Genomic DNA, 26597 nt, shown 5'->3' with positions numbered 1-26597 from the left:
ATGGTATAGGGGTGGATACATGTCCTACTTAGTCCCACCCAACTTCTTGTCTGTTGTGGGTCAGAGGGTCTCTCTGGTTGATTGTGCTCTCTGTGTTTCCTGATTAGAGCGGCGGGTCTCCCTTGAAGTTGTGGCATGACCGGGCTTTCTGTCCCTGTCATTTCACATGCTCCTAGCCTCTGAGGGGGTCCCCATGTGGAGGTGGCCTTCTTTGCACGCATGTGTCTGTCATGTCTTTTCGCTGTCCTTGTTGGTGGGGGCTGGCTTCGGGTTGGCATATGCATATCAGAGGTGATGAGGTGTCCCTGTCTTTTGTTATCCCTGCGTTCATGCCTCCCGTGGGCCCACTTTAGTTAACAAACACATCATTGTGCTTAGCTGCCACCAGCAGGGCCAAAGCAGGATCGGACAGATCCATGGAGACTTGAATGTTTCGTCTGAATGGCCATGGCAGGAGGGAGGGTTTGCCCTTCCCCTTTGAGATGCCTTGGTGTGCTGCTGGGTGTCCCGTTCTGACTTAATGTGCCAAGGCGGGCTGCACCTGTAGGCTGTATCCACCCAGTGTTGGCTGGTCTCTGTGCATATCATGTGGTGGGCATAGGAGTGTGTGCTCAGGTTGGCCCTGCACGTTTTCCAGAAGTCGTTCTACCATCATTGAATTTCATCTGTGTGCGGTTGGTCAGAATTCTCATGCCCAGTGTTATTGCTGTGATGGTGTGGGCTTGCATGAGATCCTGGTGTCTCTGTGGTTAGGGCACGGGATTGCTCTGCACAGGTGGCTGGGGGATGCAGCAATTTGTGTTCCAGTGTTGTGGGTCTACGTGGGTGTTTGCCCCTGCCCTACTTGTCCTGTGGGTGTTGGGCCTTGCATATCTCATATCTGCCTCTCGGCTGGCTGGGTGCCGGTGAGTGTCTGCCAGTTTTGGCCCTGCAGGGTGCCTGACTGGAGGCGCGGCTTCTGTTGGACCTTTCATTAGGCCGTCTTTTTCTCTCCTGGCCTGTTCTTGGCTGGGGATGGGGGCTGGTGCCCTCGACTCCTCTCTGCTTTCTGGGACTGCCTGGGACGACTCTCTGCGGATTGCTCCTCTGTGACCGATGGTGGGCTTGTCCTGTGGTGCCTTGGCCCTGATTGGGGTTGCCTCTGGCTTCTTCACGAGTATATTTGTTGGACGGGGCAGGGATGGACATTAGTCCCTCTCCTCCTTTCTTTTGGCTGCTTCGTGTGGTGGCTCCTGGCCTCACTCTGTAAGGTTTGTTGAGAGGGCTGGCTGTGTGTCCCCATCAGGCTTCTGGCAGGGCTTGCTGGTCCATTGGGTGGGCTTTTTTTCTTGTGACCGCTTTTCAGCCCTGTTGCTTGTACTTTGGTTAGCCTTTCCCTCTCATGTTACTGCTGGTTGTGGGCTCTGGCTGGTGTGTCCGTACTTGGCTTCTGGCAAGGATGCCTTTGGGTTCTATCCTTGCCTTCTTGTCCTTCCTTTGGGGTGTGCCTACACCTCTGATGGGCTCTTTCTCCTATGCCCCTCTCTTCTCTCCTCCCTAATGTCTGGCTATTCTGGTCTTACCTGCCTGCGACTTGGGTGTTGTTGGTTATTCCCCCACTTCCCTTGCAAGTGAGTTTTCGCCAGCCTTTCCTCTTGCTGCCATGGGTCCGGCTGAGCCTCCTATGGGGCTGGGTTTCAGGTGGCTGTCTGTTTCTCGCAGACAGGGGTTTCCGGTTGCTCCCTCGGCTTCCCGTCGGTGAGGGAAGTTGGAGGGTTATATGGTCCTCCTCACTCCTCTGCTGTCTGCCCAACAGGTAGGGGCCTTTGTCCCCCTTCAGGGGCTGCTTTTGCTTGGCCTCCTGTTTTGGCTCAGGCAGTGATTCTTGTGGTGGTGTATTTCGGTTGGGCCCGTGGTTCTGCCCTTTTTCTGATTTAGTCTACAGGGGGTTTGGGGTGACTTTCTTGCTGTATGGTCTTCCCGGCTTCCCCATGCCCCGGTGTCTGGTGGCACGGGGCAGCTTGGCCATTCCAGTCTTATCTGGTTCTGTCAGGTTCTCCTTTGGGTCGCCTGTATGTTCCTGCACCTAGGGGGTCTTGGGACTCGGTGCGCCAGGCTGGTGTCAGATCCCTGGTGATGGTTCTTTGCCTTCTGCTGGTCCTCTCAGGTGTCTCCCGGCATTCCTGGCCTTGTGCAGGTTGGGTGTGGCTGGTCGGGGGCGAGCAAGCACCCTGGGTGGTTTTCTCATGGCTCTTCCTCTGGCATCGTCTCCTGGCTCTGTCTGTCTTCGCCTTGGGTCTTCTTGGTGGTCGGCAGCAGTTGGGTTTTCTGGGTGGCCCTCATGTCTGCCCCGTCTCTTACTGGATCCCCGGTTCCGGTATGGGTGGTTCCCTTCTGGTGCTGCGGGATCAGGTGCCTCCTCTCCCATCTGCGGCCCTGGGCGTGGCCCTTCACACTCTCCTGGGGGTTCCCCTGTGTGTGTTGGTGTTGGTTGGGCCACTTCATAGGGGTGTGTTTTTTTCCCAGCTTCCTCTGGGTGGCTGTTCCTCCTTGGGTCTGCTCATTGGTTTGCACCTCTTTTATCGGTCCGTTTGCTCCTTTTGCCTGCATTCTGTTTGGATGCAGGCTCTCCTGGTTGCTTGTCTTACCTTGTGGTCTACGGCTTTGCCTTCTGTGGCATTGTGTCTTCCTTGGTTTATTGTGGGTCTGTTGTTTCTGCCTACCCTGGCTTCTGGGCGGCCTTGGGGATTTATGGACATGGTTTGCTGGGAGGTTCATTTGGTGGTTCCGGCTGCCTTTCCATTTGATCCTGAATCCTTGGTGGTGGTCCGTGGGCTGGACTGCTCTTGTCGGGTGTGGGGGCTTCGGTGGCGCTCCACTGTCCTTTTGTTGGTTACTTTCTGCGTTCCGCGGGGTTGGGACGTTGGCCTCTTGGTTTGGGGGTCTCATTGTGCCCATCAACTTCTTGTTGGCTTGGGTATGCCTCATAGGTGAGAACTGGGATGAGAAAGAGGGATGTGGAGGTAATGCTCAGATCACTTACTGGTAATCTTCATTACTTGTAGTCCTACTCTTCCTCGTCACAGTACTGCCAACATGTGTAAAACGTCTTTATGTGACTAACTGCACAATAAATAAAAAAATAAAACAATTTAAAAAAAATAAAGTACTGCTGGCCTCTGCATCCTCCCGTGGGGTGGATGGTCCCATGAGCCGACTGACTTTGCAATGAACTGGGGATTATGGGTAAATGGGAGATATATATACCTGCAAGAAGGTGAAAACAAAAGTTCCTGTATGGGAGTCAAAGCCTCATAGGTGAGTACTGTGATGAGGAAGATTAGGACTAGCAGTAATGAAGATTATTGGTAATTAATCTTAGCAACAGCAACCAGAGAATTCTGACCATGATGTGGCATCAGCATCGTATGCTTATTGTTTGTACAAACTCATTTTCTGTCAAGCTTCAATTCCCCAACGAGTGTTGTGCGAGTGTGACCCATTTAGAACCACACCATAGTTGAGAAGCATAATCACATGCCCTGCCTTTGCCTTCTGAGGCATACTGGTTCACTAGCAAGGTCTGTGGCAATCAGTAAGCCTGCAAGTGGCTTTCACCAAGACACCTAAGGTAGCCCGTAACTTTGATCCAACATAAGTTTGTTTGTGAACTTGGAGCCAGTACTGAGTCTCCCTGTGCAATATAAATCTATGTCAAATAAAGAGATCGGGCCTATTTGAAAAAAACTTGGCAGACGTTTATCAAATGTGACAAAGGCCCTCATTCTGAGTATGGAGGTAGTCATGGCGCTATTTGCGCCATGACTACCTCCCATACCGGTACCGGCTCCGACTTGGTTCAATGGGGACTTACCGGTGTAGTCCGACCTTTGCGGGACTGGTAAGTCCCCATTGAAAAATCCATTCCCCATTCCCATTTGAGCCTCCATAGGGCCGGTAATGCCTTTGAGCCCAAAGTGTTGTTCTGCATCTGAAAATGCCTCACTCCACTCTTGAAAGTTTTTCTTAGACTGCTCTAAAACACATGTCAAAAGGCTAAGAAAGGGAAAATAACGGGTGTTTGCCTATTTTGGGGGCCCTAACCATACTCTGCAGCCTATTGGGAATTCTGCTATTACCTATTTCCGGTCTTCAGGGGCTCAATGAGGGACTAGCAAAGCCCATTGCTTGGGATGTGGCGACAGGCGTTATGATTTATATTCTATTATTGGTCATTGACGACTTCTACTACTGGCTTTAAGAGAGCCTCATTGGCCTTTGTTACTAGACAGTGTAGACTGTCATGTCTGTTATTAACAATCTCTCCGAACAAACATAATTACAGAATAATATCAATTCTGGTTTCATTTCTTTAAAAAAGAAGTGAATATGGACACAATAGGGGTGACACAAAATTAAAAATAGTGCAACAAAAATCAATCATATTTCTATAATAAAAAAACATAAAACATAGAGCCTTCATTAGGAATATTATTAAGAGGTATATGTGGGTACATAATTCTGCATATTAAGTTTTGGAAACACAGATTGTACTGCACGTTCATTTCATTGTAATCCTGGCCAACAGTTTATGATCGACTTCTCTAATTTCATTGTAATTTGTTTGCATGTGTTCGTATGTTATTTGAACATCACTAAAAGAAATTCGAATACAAAGTGGCAAGAGGCATCGAGGTCTGCATTACAATTGATTAACGGGGTACTCCATAGTATTTGTGGCGAATAGAGCTCGTTAATCCTAATGCTACCCTGAAAGGCTGTTCTAGTCAGTGAACAATGCATAATGGAGAGGCTCCATACATCTGCGACACGCTAGTGTAAGGGTGTAATTACTCACTGCCGCCAGGAGGTTCTGAACATGAAGAATGCAGCTGAGAGTGAGGCTGGGTCGAAGAATGATCACGGGAGAGGAGCCATGTCATTGAAAGATGCAGGATCGCGTATTTGGACACAAACATACCTACAAGGAAAACCGAAGGCGGTACTTAAAATGCTGACGTGACAGAGAAAAATAACCAAGATAGATCAATATAATGGCGACTCGCGTCCTGAGCCTCATGCCGTGAAATCTTATGAAGACATAATTGTGGTGTGTCACCCCTCCTGGGAGCATGGTATCTCCCAGGGCTCGTGCTAGCAACCACGTGACTTGGGAAAACAATACAATTGCTAAGCAGCTTCTGACTCCTCAGTCTTGGAACGAACGGACTCAATGTGCAGTTCCAGGCAGAGAGCCTACCATGTAGGGCCATGCACCAGTATGGTGACCCTGGTGGGCAACGCCGTCCCCCTACCATTGATTAGATGCAGAGCCCCTGCTGGGCAACTCTGCTTGTGGATGCTCTGGTGCCTCAGTCTGGGCTAAAGCTGGATGTGTTGTTGGAATAGCCTCAGTGCCCCCAGGCCATGAAGGAGCCCATGTGCTCATGGGCTGACTGGGTGCTCCCGATCCGGAGACGTCCGCTGGGTGCCACCAGCATTGATGTCACATCGGGTGGTCCCGATGTAGGCAGGGTGACCCCTACCTTGAACCCGGCTGCGTGACCGTAGTCTTTGCGTCTGCTGGGTGCCACCAGCCCTGGTCTGCCTGACCTGGGTACCCCCTAGGCCAGGACACTACAATAATGAGGGGTGGTCTATGAAACTCGCGGATACCAGAGTGGCTAGAATGGCTGTACAAAAAGACTGAGCAGATTTCGAGAGAAACAGGAAGTTACCAGAGAATAAAAAGCGCGTGGTAGTGACGTCTTGCGTCCAAGGAAACAGTTTGTCAGATTCGCTGAATGACACAAAGTACACCTGGAATCTCAAAAGGCGGAACGACTTGCCATGGCATTTAAAGTAAAGACACTTTTGTCTCGGGGAGGTAGGAATGATGGAAAGGCGTGTCTCTATTATATTGCGAAATTCATGATGTCATTGTTGATGCAGGAGAGGGGAGCAGCCAGTGCAGGTCTCCTCCTCAACAACCCAAGGGATGGAAAGAGTGAAACTGGCAGGCGTCGACTCCCAATCAAACGAGATGCCAAGCTCTGCACTTATCATTCAAGCACTGCGTGAATACAATATTTATTTTCTGGCGGAGTAATGGACAAGGCCGAGGCGAAGGTGCTGCAAATCCCTCACAGGCTAGCAGGGAAAGGTCATTCCCACCTTCATGCGCATGGACTTCAAAGCAGCCCCAGGCCCCCAGGAAAGCTGACTCCTAAAAGCCGAGGGAAAGCGGGCAACTGTACACCTGTCTTCTCGGATATTGTGGAGGCATGAATTGTAAAGTCCAGAAGCATGAGCCCTGTGCACTCATCTTGCAGATTTCTGAAATCTCGGCAAATCTCGTGTTGCTCATAAAATAATCTGACAATGTAGTAATTCCCTTTGCATGTTGAGAATAGGTTGCAGTTATCACACACATATGTAACTCTGTAAAGATGTATGTGGGCAGCCCACACCACGGCCAAACAATTACCCTGAAATCAGGCTCTCTCTCTTAACACCTCTGGTTCTAGAACGAGGCTGCCAAACCCAGGGAGCTCTCCTATCACGAGAAGTAGGGCAGCCCTCTGACCCCAGTGGCCAGACATATATACAACATCCATTTTCCCTCACATTGAAATGTGTATGGTCATGGTTACAAACATTGTTGAAATGGAAACAATTTGAAGGAGGAATCCCACAAAGGCTGGGTCGGGGGCGGAGTTTAAAGGAGGAGGCGGAGTTCAGAGGGGCGGAGCTGGCAGTTGAACTCCACTCAAAGAAAATGTTCAAACTAAAAGTTTAAAAATGTTACAACTTCTTTCATGCTGCTTTTTTTCCAAACTCCAAACTGTACATCGATTCCACTTTAAATCCCTTCCATGGCAGTGGTGCACCCAAAAATATGTAATCATTGCAATTTTGAAATCGCTTTGGGGTACGATCATCTGATGAGGTGCAGTCTCCAGGATTGCAAGAACTCTTGCCACATGACATCCTGGGCAAATATTCACGATTCACTTGCACTCATCATCTCCCCTCCTCCCACTCCCACTCCATTTTGAGACTATAAATACCAGAATCCATTTCACTCACTGAGCTCCCAGCTTTGCATATATTAACCTGGTCCCTAGGCAAAGCTGGGGGCTACAAGTGAAGCTGGGGTTTTGGTAATGTAATCTGCTCTGTATGCACTCGCACAGTTAAGATCAGATCACTACGACTGAGGCATCTTTGTCCGTTGACGAAGCTGGGGGCTCAGTGATCTAATCAGCTCTGTGCGCTACAGAGCAGATTACATCGCTGAGCCCCAAGGTCCACCAGAGGTCAAAGACGCCTCAGTGACCTGGGGAGGGGGTGTGGGCATGATTATCATGCAGGCCAGGTCCTGAGATCCGGCTAGACATCTGATGCTGGATCTCGGACCCGGCGAAAGCAGACTCATTGGCCAGCACTGGTTACAAACACTTAAACATTAGACTGAGTGTAGTTACAAATTGAATGAACACCAAGCTTACTGCATAATATGCACATAGTAATTCAAGCATACCATTATTTCATCACGCACGTTTCTCAAATCTGAAGCTCTGTAATCATTCCTATGCTCCCAAAATGCTCTTGAATTTATACAAAGCAGGCAAGAAACCTCACTGGTGTTAATGGTCCTGTGCCCATTTTTCACAGGTGTATTTTTGAACGATTATAATTGGAGTGTACCAGACTATCAATCTTGAAATGACCTTCTGGCAGAAAATAATGTGTCTGATTATTCTAGTCTTTGCTCAGTAAAACAAGTCTAATCTTTTAATCATTAATACAATGCTGGATGTGATCATAAGAAAGTACATTTTTGCAATTTTTAAACGAGCCAGCTTACAATGTCAATGCAGTTAAATAATTTATGTGCATACACAGTCAATGAAAAAACGAGTTAAGAAGGAGTTATGACGATTTCTCCTTTAAAGTGAAAACATTTAGACTCAAGTGGGTTCTCCAGCCCATAACCCCCTCCTCCCCCACTGAACATCTGGTTCTTTCCCCCTGCCCACCTGTACCTGGATATAAAGCAACACATTTCTCTTATTTCCCTCCACCAAATCTCATGTTCAGAGTTTTTAGTTTTCAATTTCCTTGGAGATAACTTGGGGAATTAAACACTAGGCGTGTTATAGGCGCGTTATAAATGCCATATCAAAGCTTTTAGTAAAAAGTTATTGACAATAGAATTTTCAGAAAATTCGACGACCCTCCGTATTAAAGTTTGGAGAGCAAGGAGAGTTGGAAGTTCATTCCTTTCTCTGTTCTGTTGACTTGTGGCATGAAGGTGAGCTCTGAGTCCATTCTAGCACACAGGTTTCTGCCCTTCTCTGTTGGGATGTGAACTGTTCCGAAGATATGCAGGCAATCGAGGCACACCATTGAACGTGGTGCTGGTCTTGCTCGTCACATCAATGGTGTGTTGGTACTGTTGAGTTTTACATATCTGTGTAGATATGTGAGAGGCTGCGGGGCGAGTGCCTGTCCATGGGATGTCCTCCCTGGAATCTGATGGGAGCCATTTAGCACCTGATGGGGTATTAGCATAATTGACCTAAAAACATTTGACCTAAAACATTTGATTGAATTTTGTTTACCTTTTTTTTCGGTCAAATTTAATTAAATATATAGATGGGGTGGGTAAGGGTATGTATTAGGTTGAGGGGAAGTGAGGCGAGATTGCGGGGGTCTCCCCCTGCATTTTAGACTAAAAAAAAGGTCAAAGAAATTCGATCCAATGTGATTAGGTGAAATGTTTTATGTCAAGTAGACCCAAACCTGTGATGGCATTTATTTGGCGTATCATGACATGTATTAGAATATTCTTGGATTATTTGATCGTATTCCACTTCTTGGAATGTTGTGCCATGATATGGATATTTTCTTGCATTATCTGACATTACACAGTTGTCACAATTTAGCATATGGGGGTGTACCTTGGAAAATGTTGTAAATAACAGCAGCAAAGAGAGTAGCAGTGAATTTGATTTCAATCCCTGGCATGTTTATGGATACATGAGTTTTCTATGGCAATACATGATATACCTCGATCCTGAAACGTACACATGGATCCAACCATCAATGACCTCATCCAGTGTGTGAGCCCACCCACAGCTGATGTACATAATGCTAGGAACCTTTTGATAGTGTCCAAAGAGTGGAACCCTTCAACAGCAATACACTACGTTTAGTATAATTCCAAATTCAGGAGACCGAACAGATTGTTTTGGTTCGTTTTCTGAGATGTACTGTAGTAGTGGTTACACATATAAAAAACATCTGAATTATTTCATAATCTATCAGAGGAATACTAGGCATAGGTTTACATTTTGCAAGGAACTGGGCAGGTGCCCTAACAACTTTGTAAGGGTACATGAGAATATGCCAACAGTACCTGAAATATGATGGCAGCGCCTGGGAACATGATACCAATATATGATATCAACATCTGATATATGAGAGCATATCTAAATCTACAGAATAATGACCTTGCAAATGATGGGCATGCAAGCACAAACTATAGCAATACCCAACTTCCGGAACAACAACTGCCTTGCATCCATTCACACTTCAGCCAACCATGAGTCCGGACACGTCAACAGACAATCCAAAAGCCAGAAAACGATCTATAATTTCAGTTAACAGTAGTAAGCTTATTTATTTATGTATTTATTTATTTATTTATTTATTTGTTTGTTATGTTTTATTTTTGCATTAATTAAGCGCACAAAACCTGCAGGCATTAAGGCGCTCTTAAAACCAGGTACTATTACTTTATACACAGAAGGACGAGGGCACATAAAACAAGCTTAGTTCATGAATTGCAGGATCCTGGCTACTATGTTGCATATAGAGACAAGTTTAAGTTTAGGAGGTTGCACGTGGTGTATTTTGGCCGGTTCTAGGACCCTCATATTAAATACTGGGTCATTTTAGGGTGTGTGTTGAGTTACCCTAGCTCCCCTTCCTAACATGTGAGCCTAGTGGATCCTGTATGCCTCCACAAGGGCAGACTTGGGGGGATCCCGTAGGCCCACTCCTTTCCAAAAGATGTGGTTTTGACAAATCAAAGGGTGTTTGGGGACAGCTGGGACCCTTAAACTTTGTTTCCCGATAATCCTAGAGTACTTACACTGAATACCAGGTGGCGTGGGTGCTTTTATGAACCTGTTTTGTCAAGTCTGTTAACCAGTGGCATTTGTTGAGCTCACAGAAAATACCTTAGAGAGTTACCTGGAATGGGCTGGAGAAAGGAGGCTCATTTGTGCCGTGCTCCAACAGTCCTAGAGGGAGGTCAGTATCAACAACATGGAGAAAACAATGTGAAACCACGGAGCTCCATGTCTCACATACATGGAGTTTTCAAGATGAAACTGAATGTGGCAGTCATCTTTAAATCCTTACCGACGCACATTATCCAATCCGAGTGAGAGGCTAATAAAGGCTAATACAAAACATAATGATAGGGATTAAAAAATATTCAAGGAATAACCTATCAGATTTCAAACTCGAATGAGGACCAGCCTATCAGAAGTCAAAGTAGAAGGCAAGTCCCTCTTGAGGAAGAATACAAATGGCTGGGAAATTCAGAAGGAGAGAGATTCGAGGAGGAAGCAAAACTGCCTGCTCGTCCTCCCTTGCTAAAAGGGGAGAGCCCAGAAGGAGGAATCCCAATCAGAGGTACCGGCTGGCAGAAGAGGGCAAGCTCTTGTGGAAAATTGGAAGAGACTAGACTGGTAGCAAGCCATCTCTGGGATCCCTGGAAAAGAAGACTTAAAAGCGTGTAAGGAACAGGGCTCCCATGCCTTGTGGGAATTGGATGGCAACAAACATAAGGCCTCAACCAGCAGTCCCAAGGAAAATGGGAGAGAGACTGACCCATGGCAGGATACAAGATTGGCTGTGTGTTAAGGACTCTGCTGAGGGAATACCATTTACATCAGTTAAACCAATCAGAGTTCCAGGAAGCAGCTGCTTAACAAAGTTCAGGGATGGACCTGTATAGAACTCTGAAACAACTGAGGTCCAACGAGGACCTGCTGAACAAAGATCAGGAGGAACATGTTAAAGAAACCTAAACCAAGAAAAGGTCCAAGATAACATTCTACAAAACTTTAGGTTTTCTGCAGCAATGCAAGGTCCCTGAGGGATCGTTTGAAAAAGTTTCACCAAAGTGAGTTTCAAGTAGGGTCCAGGTGGCAAAGCAAACTTTTCAAGAAACTTGGAAAGACATATTTCCGAGGTGGAACCTGTTGAGCAAACCCGAAAATGACCTAGGTCCAGGCGAGACCTCATGAGGATCTTGAGTAGAATAAAAGTCCAAAAGGGATCAGCTATGGACCCCAAATGGAATTAAGGTCTGGGAGAGACCTAAAGAGATTCTGGGTGAAGCAACAGCAAGACTTGTCATGAGGCACTCAAAATATCCAAGCAGAGGTCCTGAAACAGCACAATGAAAACTGAGAGCCCAATGAAACCAGGAAAGACTGTGAGTAATGGCTACAGGAGCCTAACATGAAAAAGTATGTGTTAAACTAAGGTATCCTGATTATAAGAACTTGCCAAGAATAGGGATGTGTTATTTTGTTGGCTATCTCTTTGAATGATCCTTTCTTTATAGACACAGGTTTGTATGGAAGAGCCAAGTTTAAGACTACAGTGGATGGGTAACAAAATCAAATGTAAACTATATTGTTTTACTAAAAAAAAGAATCTTTTAACCTAAACAAATCCATATGTATAGAAGAAAATGTTGCCGGAGAGCACAGAATAAGCTGGAGCCTGACCGGGGCAGCACAAAGATCACAGGCTTCATGATAGAGGGGCATTGGTTCTCTCCCCCAGACCACGACATGTTAAATGTTAAAGGTATTTGTACCACGCACCGTCACCAATGGAGTTGGTCCCCAGGCGCTCTGGTGAATCTGAAAACGAGAAGGTGGGATGGGTTAGTAGGTGAAGCCGGAGTAGGATAGTGAGAGGAGTGGTGTTCCGTTGGCAGCTTCAACTCGGTATACACCGGGTGCTGAGCTTTGGTGCGAGTATCGGATCGATGTCAGTCCTCGTGTGCTGTCGGTGTGGCTTATGTGTTGTTGTGGTGTTGTGAAATGCGTGCGGGTTGTTGTGTGAAAGATGGTTGTGTGAGATTTTTGAGTGAGATAAGTCTGCAGAAATGCTGAGTTTTTTGTTAGTGGGTTGTATGCAGTTTAACATGCTAACATTCAAAACTCTGCCCGAGTGTGGCGATCGCCAATCCTCCCAATCTCATCAGGGTGGGAGAAGGGGTTACACCTGGCAGGGTTTTAGGTTTGTGTGAGGCGCTCCCCGTGCTGTTCTAACACGCTCTGTAAGTGTTCTTATTGCTCCTTGTTGTTCTATTCTAGCGGGCTCTGTAGGAGTTCTAATGCTGATGGATTGGTTAGTGTGGGTTAGGTGTCTATTCTCCTTCTTGGGTGCCGGAGCTACTGTTGTGGTCTCCTCTCACAAACATTCTATCTATATATGCCTGCTGGGGGTTTGGATATGGTACAGCCAGGAGGCAGTGGCTGAGTCGTTTAAGGGCTTTCGTCTCGGTCGGAGTATGTGATCAGTCTATGGTGACCTCCTTTTGTGGCTATTTCTCATAATGTCTTACGGTCTGTTGTGGGGTCCGTTCTTTGGGTTCTGTGTATGTTCATTTTGGGAGTGTAGTGTTTTCTTCTCGGGTGTCTTGTATGTTGAAGAATATTTGAGTATCGTCAGCATAGTTGTAGCATGTGAGGCTGTGTTTTTTGATGAGTTTGATTAAGAGTACATGTAGATGTTGAAGAAGCTGGGAGAAAGATGATCCTTGTGGTACTGCGCACGTGGAGGCTCTAGGTTTAGACTTAAAAGGTTTCATTCATACGGTTTTGGTTCTGTTTGTTAGGAAGGATTTGATCCATAGTAGGGCGGTGTCTGTTATTCCTCATCCTTCTAATCTCTTTATGAGGATGCGTGGTTGACAGTGTCGAAAGCTGTGGATAGATCAAGGAGAATCAGGGCGGTACTGTTGTCCGATTCTGCGTTCTAGGTCGTCCCATATTGAGAGGAGAACTGATTCTGTTCCTCTCATTGGTCTGAAACCAACTTGTGCCTGGTCTAGTAGGCAGTGCTCTTCTATGAATTCTTGGGTTATTTTGAAGACGTACGTTTCTAGCAGTTTGGCTATGTAGGGTATGTTGGAAATGGGTCTGTAGTTGGATAAGTCCTCTACATTTCCTGTTGTGCTTTGAGTAGCGGCTTGATGTAAGCCAATTTGAAGGCCTGTGGTACTTTACCTGTTGAGATTGAGAGGTTGTGGAGATTCCTGTGGTATTCCATGGGGGTTCCTTGTTTAAGAATTGTTTTGTATATGTCAGGGGGGAAAGGGTCTTCAGGAGAGCCTGATTTGTTGCTTTGGTTTACCAGTTTGACGAAAGTCTCCACTTATATTTTTGGGAAGCTTCGTAGCTTGTTTGGAGATTCCTCGGTGTCGATGGGGTTGGAGATGTAATTGCTTTGTCTGTTTTGTACGGAGTGTTGGATGGAAGTTATTTTGTTTTTGAAGTGGTCTCCTAGGTCATCGCAAAGTTTCATCGATGGAATTGACGTTTTTTGCAGCCCGTGGGTTTTTTATTTTGTTTATTATTTTGAAGAGTTCTTTTTGGGTGTTTGGTGCTCTGAAGATTCGGCTGTTGTAGTGTTTCCTTTTGTTTTTTGTATTTCCTTTTTATATGAGCGGATCTGTTGCAGGAATTTCAATTTGTTTGCAGTGGTGTTGTTGGTCCTCCATTCAGATTCTAGTTTTCGTTTTTTTCTTTTCATGGCGCTGAGTAGTGGGATGAACCATTTTGCTGTTCTCTTCCTACGTGATGGGCTGAAGGGCTTTTCTTTGGCCATGTCATCTAGAGTTGTTGCGATCCAGGTATGGAGTAGGGTAACTTTTTTGTCTAGGTCAGCTTCTTCCATGGTTATTGCTTGTGGTTTGCTGAGTTCCAGGAGCTCGGCTAAGCTGGAGTTTTTTATGGTTCTCCAATTTCTTTTCATCACGATCGGTGGTTTTTCTTGTTGCTTCTTTGTTGGAGCGGCCGTTGTGATTATGAATGAAGTGATGAGGTGGTCGCTCCAGAGTATTTGAGTTGGGTGTGCCGTGGTGATGAGATCCTTGTTGGCAAAGATTGCATCAAGTGTGTGCCCTGCTGAGTGTGTTGCTCCTTTGATTAGTTGTTGTAGGTTCATGGCTGCTAGTTGGGTGGTTAAGGATTTTTGTGTTGTTGTGGTTTCTTCATCGAACCAGATGTTGAAATCTCTGAGGATGATCAGATGATTGTACTTGATGGCTAGGATTGCTTCCGTGAAGGCGTCTATGAAAGTTGCATCGTAGGTTGGTGGTCTGTATATCAGTATGAATTTCAGGTTTGTTTTGGGGTTTACTGATTGCCGTAGTGTTAAGGATTCACATTTATAGATGTTTACTGGATCTTCCATTTTGATGGCCAGTTGCTCCTTGTGGATGATCGCTAGACCCCCCTCTTTTGGATTTCCTGTTTGCTTGGATGCATTTGAAGTTTTCAGGAAGTTGTTGAGGGTGATCTTGCAGTTGTCGTCTAGCCATGTTTCGGTTACAAATAGGATGTCTATGCCTCCTTCTGAAAGGAGGCTGTATATTTCGTTTGAACGTTTGGACACTGACCTTGCGTTTATTAAGTTATAGTGGATTCTCTGGGTGTGATTTTGTTTTTGTGGTTATTCGTTGTTCAGGTTTGTAGTTGTCCGGTCATGGTGTTTCTGCATTGATGTTGGTAGGATGAAGAACGGCAACAGCTGCTTCTTCATTGAAGCAGTCCAATAGGTTGATAACAGGGCTGATCAATCGTGGTGCTTATTACATGCAAGTTATTTTATCTTTATTACATATACAAATGATGAGTGGAAATGAGTGTCCCACGGATCTCCAAAACACAATATCAAACTTAAGCCAATCCTTGCAAACCATTCTGACTCTTTCCAGAAGACCCCTGCCACCCTATTTCTACATATTGTTATACAAAACACATCTTCCTGATTAAAATAGCTGTTACTTGGTCTTATTTGTAGCACAGTCTGCCATTTGGATGGCCTTTTGGGGCTTAGGGTTCCTGCAAGGTGGTTATGTGAACGAAAGAAGCAGATTAACAATTTCTGTTTGGATACAGGTTCAAGGAAGGCCATGAGTTACTTTTGCATGTGAGCTGATGAGTATCTACTGAGTATGTTATGTCTTTGAAGTTTTCCTGGAGCTTGTGGCTTGCATGTGTTGTAGAAGGTTGAACTTGCATCGGATCTGTCCTCACCTTGACATTTAGTGTATCAGTTGCATGAAGGTTGGTATAGGTGCCCTGATGAGGGGGAAACTGTCAAATGGTAGGCGTTAGGAGTTGTAACTGATGACTGAGCACCTTATTTGTGCAATTCATGTTGTGTTAAAACAAGATGTCAGATGATGGGTGCTAGAATAGAATTGTGTGGGTGCCAGTTAGTATATGCAGGTGAGAGTTAGATGTTAATCACAGAATAAAGTCACATACCTTGCATAATTCAGCATGGCTCATTAACATAATTCCTAACAGCCACTTTTGGGACAGTGATTACATCCAGGAAACCCAGTAATGCATATCACAGCCTAACATGACATATTATATAACAACACCCACACAACATATGGCATGCATTAAGATCATATCAAAAACAAAGAGGTGATGGCTGGAAGGTTTATACTGAATCTTAACCTCTGGCATTGCTCTGGGCAACCCTCCAGACCATCGTTCTTTGCCTGCCAAGCCATTACAAAAGGGGAAAGACCATATGCAAATCAGGCTTGTTCTCATCCCAAAAGGAGCAGTCGAGCCCGAACTGATGGGTCACATCCCTTCTGCACGCAACCAAAAGCATCCCCAAACATGTTTTGACCTCATTGGGCATCATCAGTGAGGAGTAGCTTGGGTCTCTGGGCCCAGCAAGCACCGGGCCCAAGTCTGGGCATACCGTCCCACTCGGGGTGACAAAGCAAAAATAACGAGGTGATGGCTGGCAGGTTTAGACTTATGGCCTCATCGCGACTTGGGCGGTAACGCTGGCGCTATTAGCGCCGGCGCTATCTGCCCTACCGCCCAACCCACCGGCGCTAATAGCGGTGGATCAGGAGTTCGGCGGTAATGGTATTCCCCATTCCCCATTGAACCCATTCCGGAATGCCCCATTCCCCATTGGGATCAATGGGGAAATTTTGCGCTCATACCGCCGGCAGATTTCCCGCCGGCGGTATGAGTGTGAATCTTTGGCGGATTTCCCCCGAGCTCAGAGCTAGAGCGAAATCCGCCGAAGCCCTGATTTGGTGGACCCTTAAATCCGGCGGTAATAGCGCTACCGCCGGAATTAAGGGTTACCACCAAAGTCATGATGAGGCCCTTAATCCTAACCTCTGGCATTGCTCTGGGCAACCCTCCAGACCAACGTACTTCACCTATCAAGCCATTACAAAAGGGGAAAGACCATATGCAAATAAGGCTTGGTCCCACCCGAAAAGGGGCAATCCAGCCTGAACTGCTAGGTCACAGCCCTTCTGCACAAGACCACAAGCATGCCCAAAAATGTTTCAGCCTCATAGGCCGTCATCAGTGAGGAGTAGCTTGGGTCTCTAGGCCCAGGATATACGGGAACCACGTCTGGGCATTCCCGTCCCACACAGGGTGGGCAAAGGAAAAACAAAGAGATGATGGCTGGATGATTTAGGCTGAATCTTAACCTCTTGCATTGCTCTGGGCAACCCTCCAGACCATTGTTCTTCACGTGCCAAGCCATTACAAAAGGGGAAAGACCATATGTAAATCAGGCTTGGTCCCACCCCAAAAGGGGCAGTCCAGCCTGAACTCCTAGGTCACATCCCTTCTGCACGAGACCACAAGCATCCCCAAACATGTTTTGGCCTCATTGGGAGTCATCAGTGAGGAGTAGCGTGGGTATCTAGGCCCAGCAGGCACAGGACCCACGTCTGGGCACGTCATTTACGGGTTTATTAAGTGGTCTGAGTTAACTTGGCCCTAAAGTCAAGACTTTATTCGACTATGCCAATGTATTAGCCTTCTAGTCATTCTTTTCATGTATTCTCAACCCGCTGTACCAGGATATATCGTTGGTAGCGCAGTAAAAGCCTTGCTGTAAATTGTATATCCATATGAAATAATTTAGCTATACTTTTTCAGCACGGTGGCACTACCTGAAAGCGTCACTGAAATAATGACTCTCAGGAGAGTTCAGTGATGCTCGCATTATTCTTGGGCACATATGACCCTGTTGGCATTGCGCACCATAACGATCCCCTCTTTTGTGGACCGTGTGGCTAGAGGTAATCTATTGCTTTCCCTCTTTTCCGTAATCAAAATGTCTAATGACATCCTTGCGAATGGGCGTTCTTTCATAGCGTTTGTTCACGGGTTTGATGTACCAATGGCAGATACATCTTTGAACATCTGCGCAACAATGACTGCTGAATAAGTGGTGGTTTCCACCTGGTTTTGTTAATTCCAAGCACGGTTGGATACATTGTGGGGCCACGGGACTTCAAGTCCCAGCACATCAGGTGGTACATACGCACCTGGGAAGCGGGTGCTTGTGTTCCCAATGAAGGGAGGCACCTGGGCTAATGACAGGCTTGCCTTTAAAAACAGCAAGAGGAAATGATGTTCCCATTGCTCTTCGTACATTTGAAACCAGCACAGGCGGACGCTCCACTGGGTTTGATCTCAGGACGCGCTAGAATCCCGTGGGTTTTACCCTTCGGACATTGATAATAACGGTAAACTACGACTCTCTGGTGCTAATTTCGCCATGTTGCTAACTCGATTTATGTCAGTATTTCTATGCTGTATATTAACTGGCTTCCGCAGCGCTAACAGCTACCTTTACTTAACCGGTGCCTAATTTGGGCTTATTAGTGGGTGGATGTACCCTTACGCTCTCGAGTACGACAGGTTGTGCATTCCTTATGTTGTGACTTTCTTTAAGAGAGAACCACGTGTTAACCTTTTTTCGTGGTCAAAACAGTATTGAGATTCACGTGCCGGTTGCAAATGGGTGTTGGTTTAGCTGATCCCGTAATGACCTTTTGATGCACTACATGGTACGTTGACGCTGCAGGGTTTTAATCGGCAGGAGGCAAATGCTGGTTAGTAACCATCTGCAACCGACGCCATCTGCAGCTTCGATCGTGGTCTGGAGGTTTACAATGTCTGCAAGCCATCACTAGGATGCTGTGCTTGACACACTGCTGTTTCGTGCCAGCCACCGTGATGATTAAATGAACTACTAGCCTGATGTTTTGCTCTGTTTCTTTAGACAGACTCGGGTTGGGAGGTGAGCCTTTGAAGTAACTGCTCCAACCACAGCGGAATACGATCGATACGCGTGGTGAATTAATACAAGGTAAACTTGATCCCCCGTTCTCCTGTATTCACCCAGTGATATAGGTGGTATCGAGGTTGATTAATAGTGCTCCCTTTTGCACCATCTACAGGTGACTTTTAATTGAAGAGCGTCTCCGGCGACTGAATTCGAATTAACTGCAAGCCCTTGGTACACGGGATCAATCAATCCAGACACCTGATGTATATTCTCGTTTCAAGTGACACTGAAGGCCTCTTGTATGGTAAGCTTACCGAATACAGAATTACAGCTAATTTTGCCATTGCTGTTTTGTTGTTGCTGTGGCATAATTTGGCTAATTGGGAGTCACGTCAACTAGTTCATTTTTCTCCCAACTAAGGCTAGATGGACATGCTTTTGATTATGAGTTCTTTAAAGTGATGTTCAGCCATTGCCTGTCGCCATTGTGTTTTTAATAAGAAAGGAAACTTTCTACGTTAGAACGCCCTTGTGGGTTGATGAAATTGAAGCATACGCTAGCTCCACAGATGATGTAATGTAACAGTCTGTTGAGTGAGAGACCGTATTGATTAGTCTCTCTATCTCCGTGTTTGTTCACAGGTGTTTGATGTCCTTCCCATACTGGAGGAAAACTGAAACTTACCACAGTAGCAGGAAAATAGCAGTTTTTTTGGGTGCTTCGAAGTAGTCCACTTGAGTAATTTGGCAACTCAACATAGTAGCAGGAACAATCTGCCATTTTTGTGCTTTTTATAAGTCTACCCCCTCGCGACATTATGAGTGTGGGGCTGGCTTAATACAGTTTGAGACTACTTGTGCGACCTGAATAAAACTAATCAAGTCGTGTGGCGTTGAAAACTATTCCGCCTTTTGTATTGACAACCTTGGCACATATTGTTTTTAAGTGCATGCCCCTGATGAATTTCCCCTGACTGTGTGTGTATGGAATGTGTGAGGAATGAAACATGTTGGGTTGAATGGGAGTGAAGGAGTGTGAGTTTTATTGGTTAATGCAGCCATGTTATTGTTCTATATTAGATAACCTATTTTTTTTTGGTTGGTCTAAGAAGGAGCTAGTCAATCTAGACACATATGTTTATGTTACTGCTTCTTTAACCATATATTTTTCTATGGTTTTTTTGTACACTTCTATCCCTGGTGTACTTAAGTTGTCACTATTGTGTTTTGGTTGTTTTTTTGTCTTCTGTTTTGTACAACTTCTTATGGACTGTGCCAAAGATTTGTATGAATTTAAAATGAATTATGCCATTTTTGTATTTTTACGATGAATTTTAATTATTGTTGAATGTTTCATAAAATTGATATGTGAACACTTTGGTAAATGTACATTTTTGTGTACCTACTCCGCACTGTGTAATTTTTGTAGTGGCTAGTAAATGTGTAGAGATATGGGAAATTGATCCCTCCCTCTTCTCAGCTTTCCCGTAGTGAGTTTGGATGTTGTACCCTGTGACAACACACTGTTGACCAAATCTTTAGTCTATGAAATTCAGGTGTACCTAAAGTTAGGAGGCAGTTTGGTGAAACAGTTTAAATCCCCCCACCTCTTTCGGTATTTGGTTGTTACGTCATTTACACAGCTTCTTGCTGTCGATGGCTGCTCTGGAACAGTGATAGATTGCCATCAGCTCGTTGCAGGTATGTCTGTTTGGGAAGGTCTCATATGTGTGTTGAGCCTTACAACCTGCCCAAACACCTAATAATAATAGGTTGTGTTATGTTAGGCTGCATTTGCAAGACTCCGTGTTTGCAATGTTCATGGCAACATAGCACTGGCGGTTATCTAGGTAGTTTCAAAGAGGTGTCTTGTGGTTTGGGTTGCCCTCAGAGAAGCTTCATGAGCAGGTGGAGGCTGCAAAGGTGTTGCGTCCGCTGTACGTTACAGTAACTGGTGAGCACAGCTTGTTGACTAGGCGTAGGCAGGCTTGTATTAAAGATCCACGTCCTAAAAGACAAATACAACTGTATAGAGGTGAACTTGCAGGGCTCGGTAATGGGTGGTTCCAGGACACGTCTGTGTGTGTGTGTGTGTGTGTGTGTGTGTGTGTGTGATGATGTGAGCAGTCTCGATCTTTAACAAGAAGGAAAAGGCAATAAATCACTTCAGTTTTGTTAAAAAAAGAATTTGGGCCTCATTACAGGTCAGCCAGTCCCGAAAGAACGGTGGTGATAAATCTGCCACCACCGTTCTTTCCGGTGCGGCTGATTAAGAGTCCTGCAGGCGGGAGGTGTCATTTCCGCCAGGTCTGAACTGGCAGGTTTACACCACCCTCCTGCAGGCAGACATGGAAACACCGGCACCATTACAGCATGGTACCGGTGTTTCCACTTCCCCATTCCCATGGAGTCCTATAGGACTCCATGGGAATGGGGATTAACAGAATTCCACCTCTGGAATTACCGGGTTGTAATGCCCTGGTGATTCCGGCAATCATGGAGGCGGAATGGTAATACGAGTCCGGCGGTAACCGGCCGGAATGTCCAGCATGGTTACCGCCGGACTCGTACTGAGGCCCTATGTCTTTGGGAAAAGGTGCCGAATCGGTCTTAACCAGTCTCTATTGTCCCAACAAATGAACCATGGTTCTTGGGTCTTCCAAAGTACATTAATTGTTAATTTGTGGTTTATTTTTTAGTTATTTTGTTGTTTGCCTGTTAGATGCTTATACAGCAAGCAAAATGCTGCTTCAAAGCGCCCACAGTGCGAAGGGAGGGAATAAGGGAAATGAAACACATTACAAAACACAATATTTAAGAGCAGTGTGAGTGAAAAAACGGAAAAAGGACAAACCTATTATGCCTTTGCTTTTGTATTTTATATTTGTTTATTATTTATATTGTGCACTGCACTCAAAGGTATCTGGGCGCATTACAAGAAGATGCAATTTCCTAGTTGCACACAAGATATGAGCATGGGAGCAAAGGGAAAAGGGAGATCACATGACAATATATATAATAGGCATAAAGAGGTTTACAGTATTTGCAATATTTACATTTGGGGGAAATATACAGTTGCACATAAAAAAGCCTAGTAGGGTGTATCATTGAATATAAACCAGTTTTTTTATATCGTTCCTAAATTTATAGAAGGCTTTTCTGCTCTTAGAGTGGCAGGTAAGGAGTTCCAAAGCTGCGCTTCCATGAATGGGAAGCTGCAGCCACCTGCTTTTTTGAGTTTGTACCTAGGCACATGCAGACAGTTGGAATTAAAAGATCTAGTCAGTCATCCATGGTGGTTTTTAGAGAATTTTTCCATTAAGTATTGAGGGGCTGCATTATTGAGGCTTTTATGAGTCATGGAGGCTGTTTTGAGCTGTATTCTCTCTTTAATGGAGAGCCAGTTGTTATCACGTCTGATGGTCGAGATGTATTGTCTGCGTGGTATACTCGGAGCAGTTCTCGGGGGAATTATTCTGTAGGATCTGGAGTTTTTTTAATGATGTATTTGCTGGCACCTAGGTACAGCGCATTGCAATAGTCGATTTTGGATAATACTAAGGTAGTGCAACCTTTCATGGATAGAAAAGGTTTACAAGATCAAATGAGTTTGCATGTGTATGCAGTAGCAGAGGCTGTTGCACTTACCTGTTTGTGCAAATTCAAAGAGGAGAAAGGTAAAAACACAAGGTTGTTACCTCCTTGGTGACTTTGATGTTGTTACCATCAATACAAAAGGAGCGGTATTGCTCACTCAGTTTATTCATGTTGATGGGAGTGGCTAAGAGGAGAAGCTGTGTCTTCTCATCATTCAGGCAGAGGCCATGTGTGGCCATCCAGGCCTGAATGATGAGGTATATTTTATTTAGAAGGATCAGGTCTTTATTGTAGTCGCCAGTCAACGGTATGAAGATCTGGTTGTCATCTACATAATTAGTGTAGGTGACACCCAGTGAGTCTATATCATCAAACAATGGTTTGGTAAACGCATTGTACATGGTTGGTGAAACACAGGATCCTTGTGGAACGCCACAGGAAATTGGGATACGGTCTGCTGAGACTGTGGCAGAGAAGGCTCTCATGGATCTGTTGTTTAAAAAGGAGTGGATCCATGCTGTTGCTTCTGTTGAAAAGTGTACCGCTGTGTAAAGGTGCTTACATAAAATGTTATGATCAACAAGATCAAGTCCAGCAGAAGCAAAAGAGCACATTTAACTTTATCTTTCAGGTTGTCAATCTGTATTCTTAGGTCAACCAAGGCTGTTTCCATGCCGTGTCGGGGCCTGCAGCCAGATTGGTGGAGTCCAAGTAATTTGTTGGCCTCTATATAGTTCTGTATTTGGATGTAGGCGGCTTTGTCAATTATCTTTAGTAAAAAGGGGACTGTTGTGATGGGTCTGAAATTTGTCAGTATATTTGGGTCTAGAGATTGTTTTTTAGTAGTGGTAATACCCATGCGTTCTTCAGATTATTGAGGACAGACCCTGTGCGGAAGGAGGCATTTATCAGAGAAGTAATGAAGGGGACGAGCACACTCGTTGCTTCTTTCGTGATGGAGGAAGGACAAGCGTTGCCTTGGAAATTGGATGGTTTCAGTGAGGATATGATTTTTTACACTTCTTGGGGAGACACATGGGAGAATTTGAAGCGTTCGGAAGGCTTAGAGCTTGGAATTCTCGTAGTACCTTGGGGTGTAGGTTCAGTTTCTTGGTGGCTATTTTATTTTGGAGCATAGTGATTTTGTTGGCTAGTGCATCTTGAAAATTGGTGCACCATTTCTGATCTTTAATACAGTTATCTGTGGGGGGGTCGGAGATTCTAGTTCTCTTAAGATGTTGAACAGTTCTCTAGTACTGGAACTTGCTTTGTCAATCCTGTTATTATAGGTTTAATGTTTTGCTAGGAGAATTTCTTCTTTTTAGGTGGCTGTAATTTTCAGTAGGGTGTCTTTGTTGGCTATGGTGTTTTTTTTTTCTCCAGATGGATTTGAATTTCCTTTTTACATTTCTTAGGTCTTTTAGGTTAGGAGTAAACCAGTTATTCAGATGTGCTCTGGTTTTGCTTTAATGCATTTCTAGAGGGGCAATAGCATCTAGGGCTGAGGTAATGGTCTGGTTATAAAGGTTCACAAGCTCCGATGGATCGGCAAGAGGAGGTGGAGGTTTGAGCAATGGTTGGAGGAAAGGTTTAAGGTTGTCTAGCGTGATATTTTTCTTATTCCTAGGGGGAATAGGTGGGGCTAAGGACTACTCGCTGGTGGGTACGGTACAATCTTGTAAGTCGATTGTCAGGAGGAAGTGATCAGTTCATTATTGTGGTTCAATGGAGGTTATATTGGTAGCACAGTTAAGGTCTGCTCCCAGTCTAGGGTGCGTCCTTTATCATGGGTGGGTGAGAGGGCTCACTGAGTAAGGCCTAGTTCAGATAGTGAGTTGCCCATAGTGTGTGCTGCTTGATCTGTGGGGTTGTTGAAGCCTAAGTTAAAGTCACCTAGTATGAGGAGTTGCGACGAGGGCTTTGTATTAGTTGAGCGCAAGGTGTTAATTAGTTCTTCGAAGGAGCATATGGGTCCAGGGGGTCTGTATATCAGGTGAATAGTTAATGTGTGTGATGCGGTCACTGGAAGCTTAATAGACAGTGATTCACAAAAAATGTCGGGTCCTGTGGGACAGTTTTCAGACCAAGTGAAGCTTTGGCGATGAAAGCGATGCCACCACCTTTAGAGGATTCTCTGTCCAATCTGATCACTGTGTAGTCGTCAGGTGTGGCTATTATTAGGCATGGGCCTGCTGCAGCATGTAGCCAGGTCTCAGTGATTGCTAGGAAATCCAGTTTCTTTTTAATTATAAGGTCGGCAATCTCTGGTGCATGGGCTACCAGAATTCTTGCATTCATCAGGGCTCTGTGGATGGTGATAGGGCTCTTACTATGTGCAGGTGGGTTCAGGGTACACTAGGTTATTTTTGTTTTAGTGAACAATTTAGTTTTTTTTTTTGGAGCCTTTAAAGGACTATGTGTGAGAGTGATAGTTGTGGCGGAGGCATAAGGGAACTTGTAATCTTTGCCTAGTCTAGAGCCAAGCCTGGCATTTCTGACTATAGTTGGGCATGGACATACAGTGGTTGTTGAAGAGTAGGAGTTCAAGGCTAAGGACTGAGGTGGTGTCTTTGTGGTGGGGATTGCGTGCATTAAATTCAATGGAGGGAGGGAGGGAGTGGGTTTGTTCTGTCTCTGAGATTCAAGGGAGGGAGGAAGGTGGCGGGTTTGATGTCACAGTTGGTGGTATAGGGAGGGGCCATGGTCGGTGCATCCCTATGCTTGTCGAGGGTGGTTAGTATAGTTATAGGTTTGATGGTGTAGGCATTTAACAACCAGACTGTAATATGCAGTGCAATGTGAAGTAATACAGTGTTTTAAAACAGCAAAGCATACATGATTATAAGTCACAATGGCTAAGGAAAGAAAAATAGGCATTGGACCACTACAGGTTGTAGGTTAGTGCATGACAAGATATGTGGGCTTGTTACGCTTCGAGCAGCGAAAGTGAGGGTGGATTGGATAGCTAATATTGCTGAATGGCACACATTTTACTCTCGTGGCATCTCAGTCTTTGAGAACAACCCATCGCGGTAAGCACATGCCTCTGAGTCGTGATTACTAGTGGAACAGAATCGGATTGTATCTTTCTAAGGGCCATGTGAATGGCAAGCCAAAAGCTATCGGCAGTACTATATGGCAAGTAGTTTAGCTACTCGACAATCTAATGAGTAGGCAACATAGCATATGGCTGCATATTAGGAGAAGTAGGGGCGTGCTGTGACATGCAAGATATCTATTGTATACACGGTCGGAATTCTCAAGCAGTACAGTAGCATTCATAATGATGATACTCATGTACATTTGCCAAGGGTGTTACGATTTCAGTGCGCAATGTCAGGCTGGGACAGTCTTAGGTTCCTAAGTGGGAAGAGTTGGGGACAGCAGGGTCACTGAGTAGCCTGTTGCGCCCCCCAGGGCGAACAGGGGCAAACAGGGCCTTTTCCTGGCCTTCCCTGTTGCCGGCTTACGCCTGCCGGCAGATCAGATTGGCCCAAGAAGCGAGGCAGATTGCTTAGCAACCTAATGCAGCCTCATTATAATGCTGCATTGCGCCGGCCATCTTGGAACAGGCGGCGGTGGATTTGAACTTCGTAGAGCACATCGGTCGTTGAGATTTCTTTGGCAATGGTGGCAAAAGGGTGTAATCTCACCAGATCAGGAAAACTGATGCACACAGAAGGGCTGGGTTAAAAGGATTCCTCCAAGGAGCGGTCATGTGGTGGCAGTTCGGGTCTGCAGCAATGTTCCCTCTAATTATTTTTCTCTATGTGCGGAACCGCCTGGCTGTCGTGCGCACATTATTTTCCACATGCGCAATTGACTAATGAGCATGCCTATTTAGTGAACTACAATCTCCACAAATCTGTTTAAAAGGTGCATTTTACAATACTTTTTCTTAACACATGTGCAAAAAAAATATTTTACATATGATTATAAAGAGTATTTATCAACCAGGCCAAGACTTCAACATCTGCCACAGTACCTTGCAAACGTACTTCTGTGCAGAGAAAAATGTGTTCTTAGTGCCACTGGAAAAACACTCATGTGTATTTCAAAAACCAAATATCGTTTGTCATAACTGATGTGGCTTTCAAAAAATTCAGACAGAATACAACACTTACAGATCGATTAATGGCAATTCATACGCAGCGAGGGTCAATCAGATTGTAACAATCAATCTGTTTGACCCTCGCCGGGTGACACCCAGCAAGGAAAATCTTACATGACGAGTGATGAGCATTGTGTCCTACGCAGTTTCTTTTGTTTCTCCTGTCATGCCGCCGTGAAAAGGGAGAAGAGACTACATGTAGTCCCTTTCCCTGATCCCTGTCGGCCATTTTTTTTCCTTCCTCAAATCGTGAAATGGTTGCAGCGCCATTTCTCAACTACAGAAAGATTGCTATTAGTAGTCTGGTATGATGTGCCGGGATACGAATAGCATAGGACCCTCGGATGGGAGCATTACTGGTAGGGTAATGCCCCCAGGGATACATGAAAGCCCTCGCTTCGCTTGGACTTCTCACTATCGCCGGTAATGCCCCACCTCCACAGGGTCTATTGCTTAATTAAAAACAATGTGGCAAAGAAAAGTGCCAATAGGATTTCAAGTG

At 45.3% G+C, this 26597-nt stretch overlaps 1 protein-coding gene across 3 annotated transcripts in view; it reads right to left on the bottom strand.

The window, feature by feature from the left end:
* LOC138491340 (opsin-3-like) overlaps positions 1-26597 on the bottom strand; it is a 2251654-nt gene that overhangs the window by 1587063 nt on the left and 637994 nt on the right. The window lies entirely within an intron of this gene.

This window comes from Ambystoma mexicanum, chromosome 10 (assembly GCF_040938575.1).
Source record: "Ambystoma mexicanum isolate Mex_15411 chromosome 10, UKY_AmexF1_1, whole genome shotgun sequence".
Lineage (NCBI taxonomy): Eukaryota > Metazoa > Chordata > Amphibia > Caudata > Ambystomatidae > Ambystoma > Ambystoma mexicanum.
This window is presented reverse-complemented; position numbering and strand designations above follow the sequence as displayed.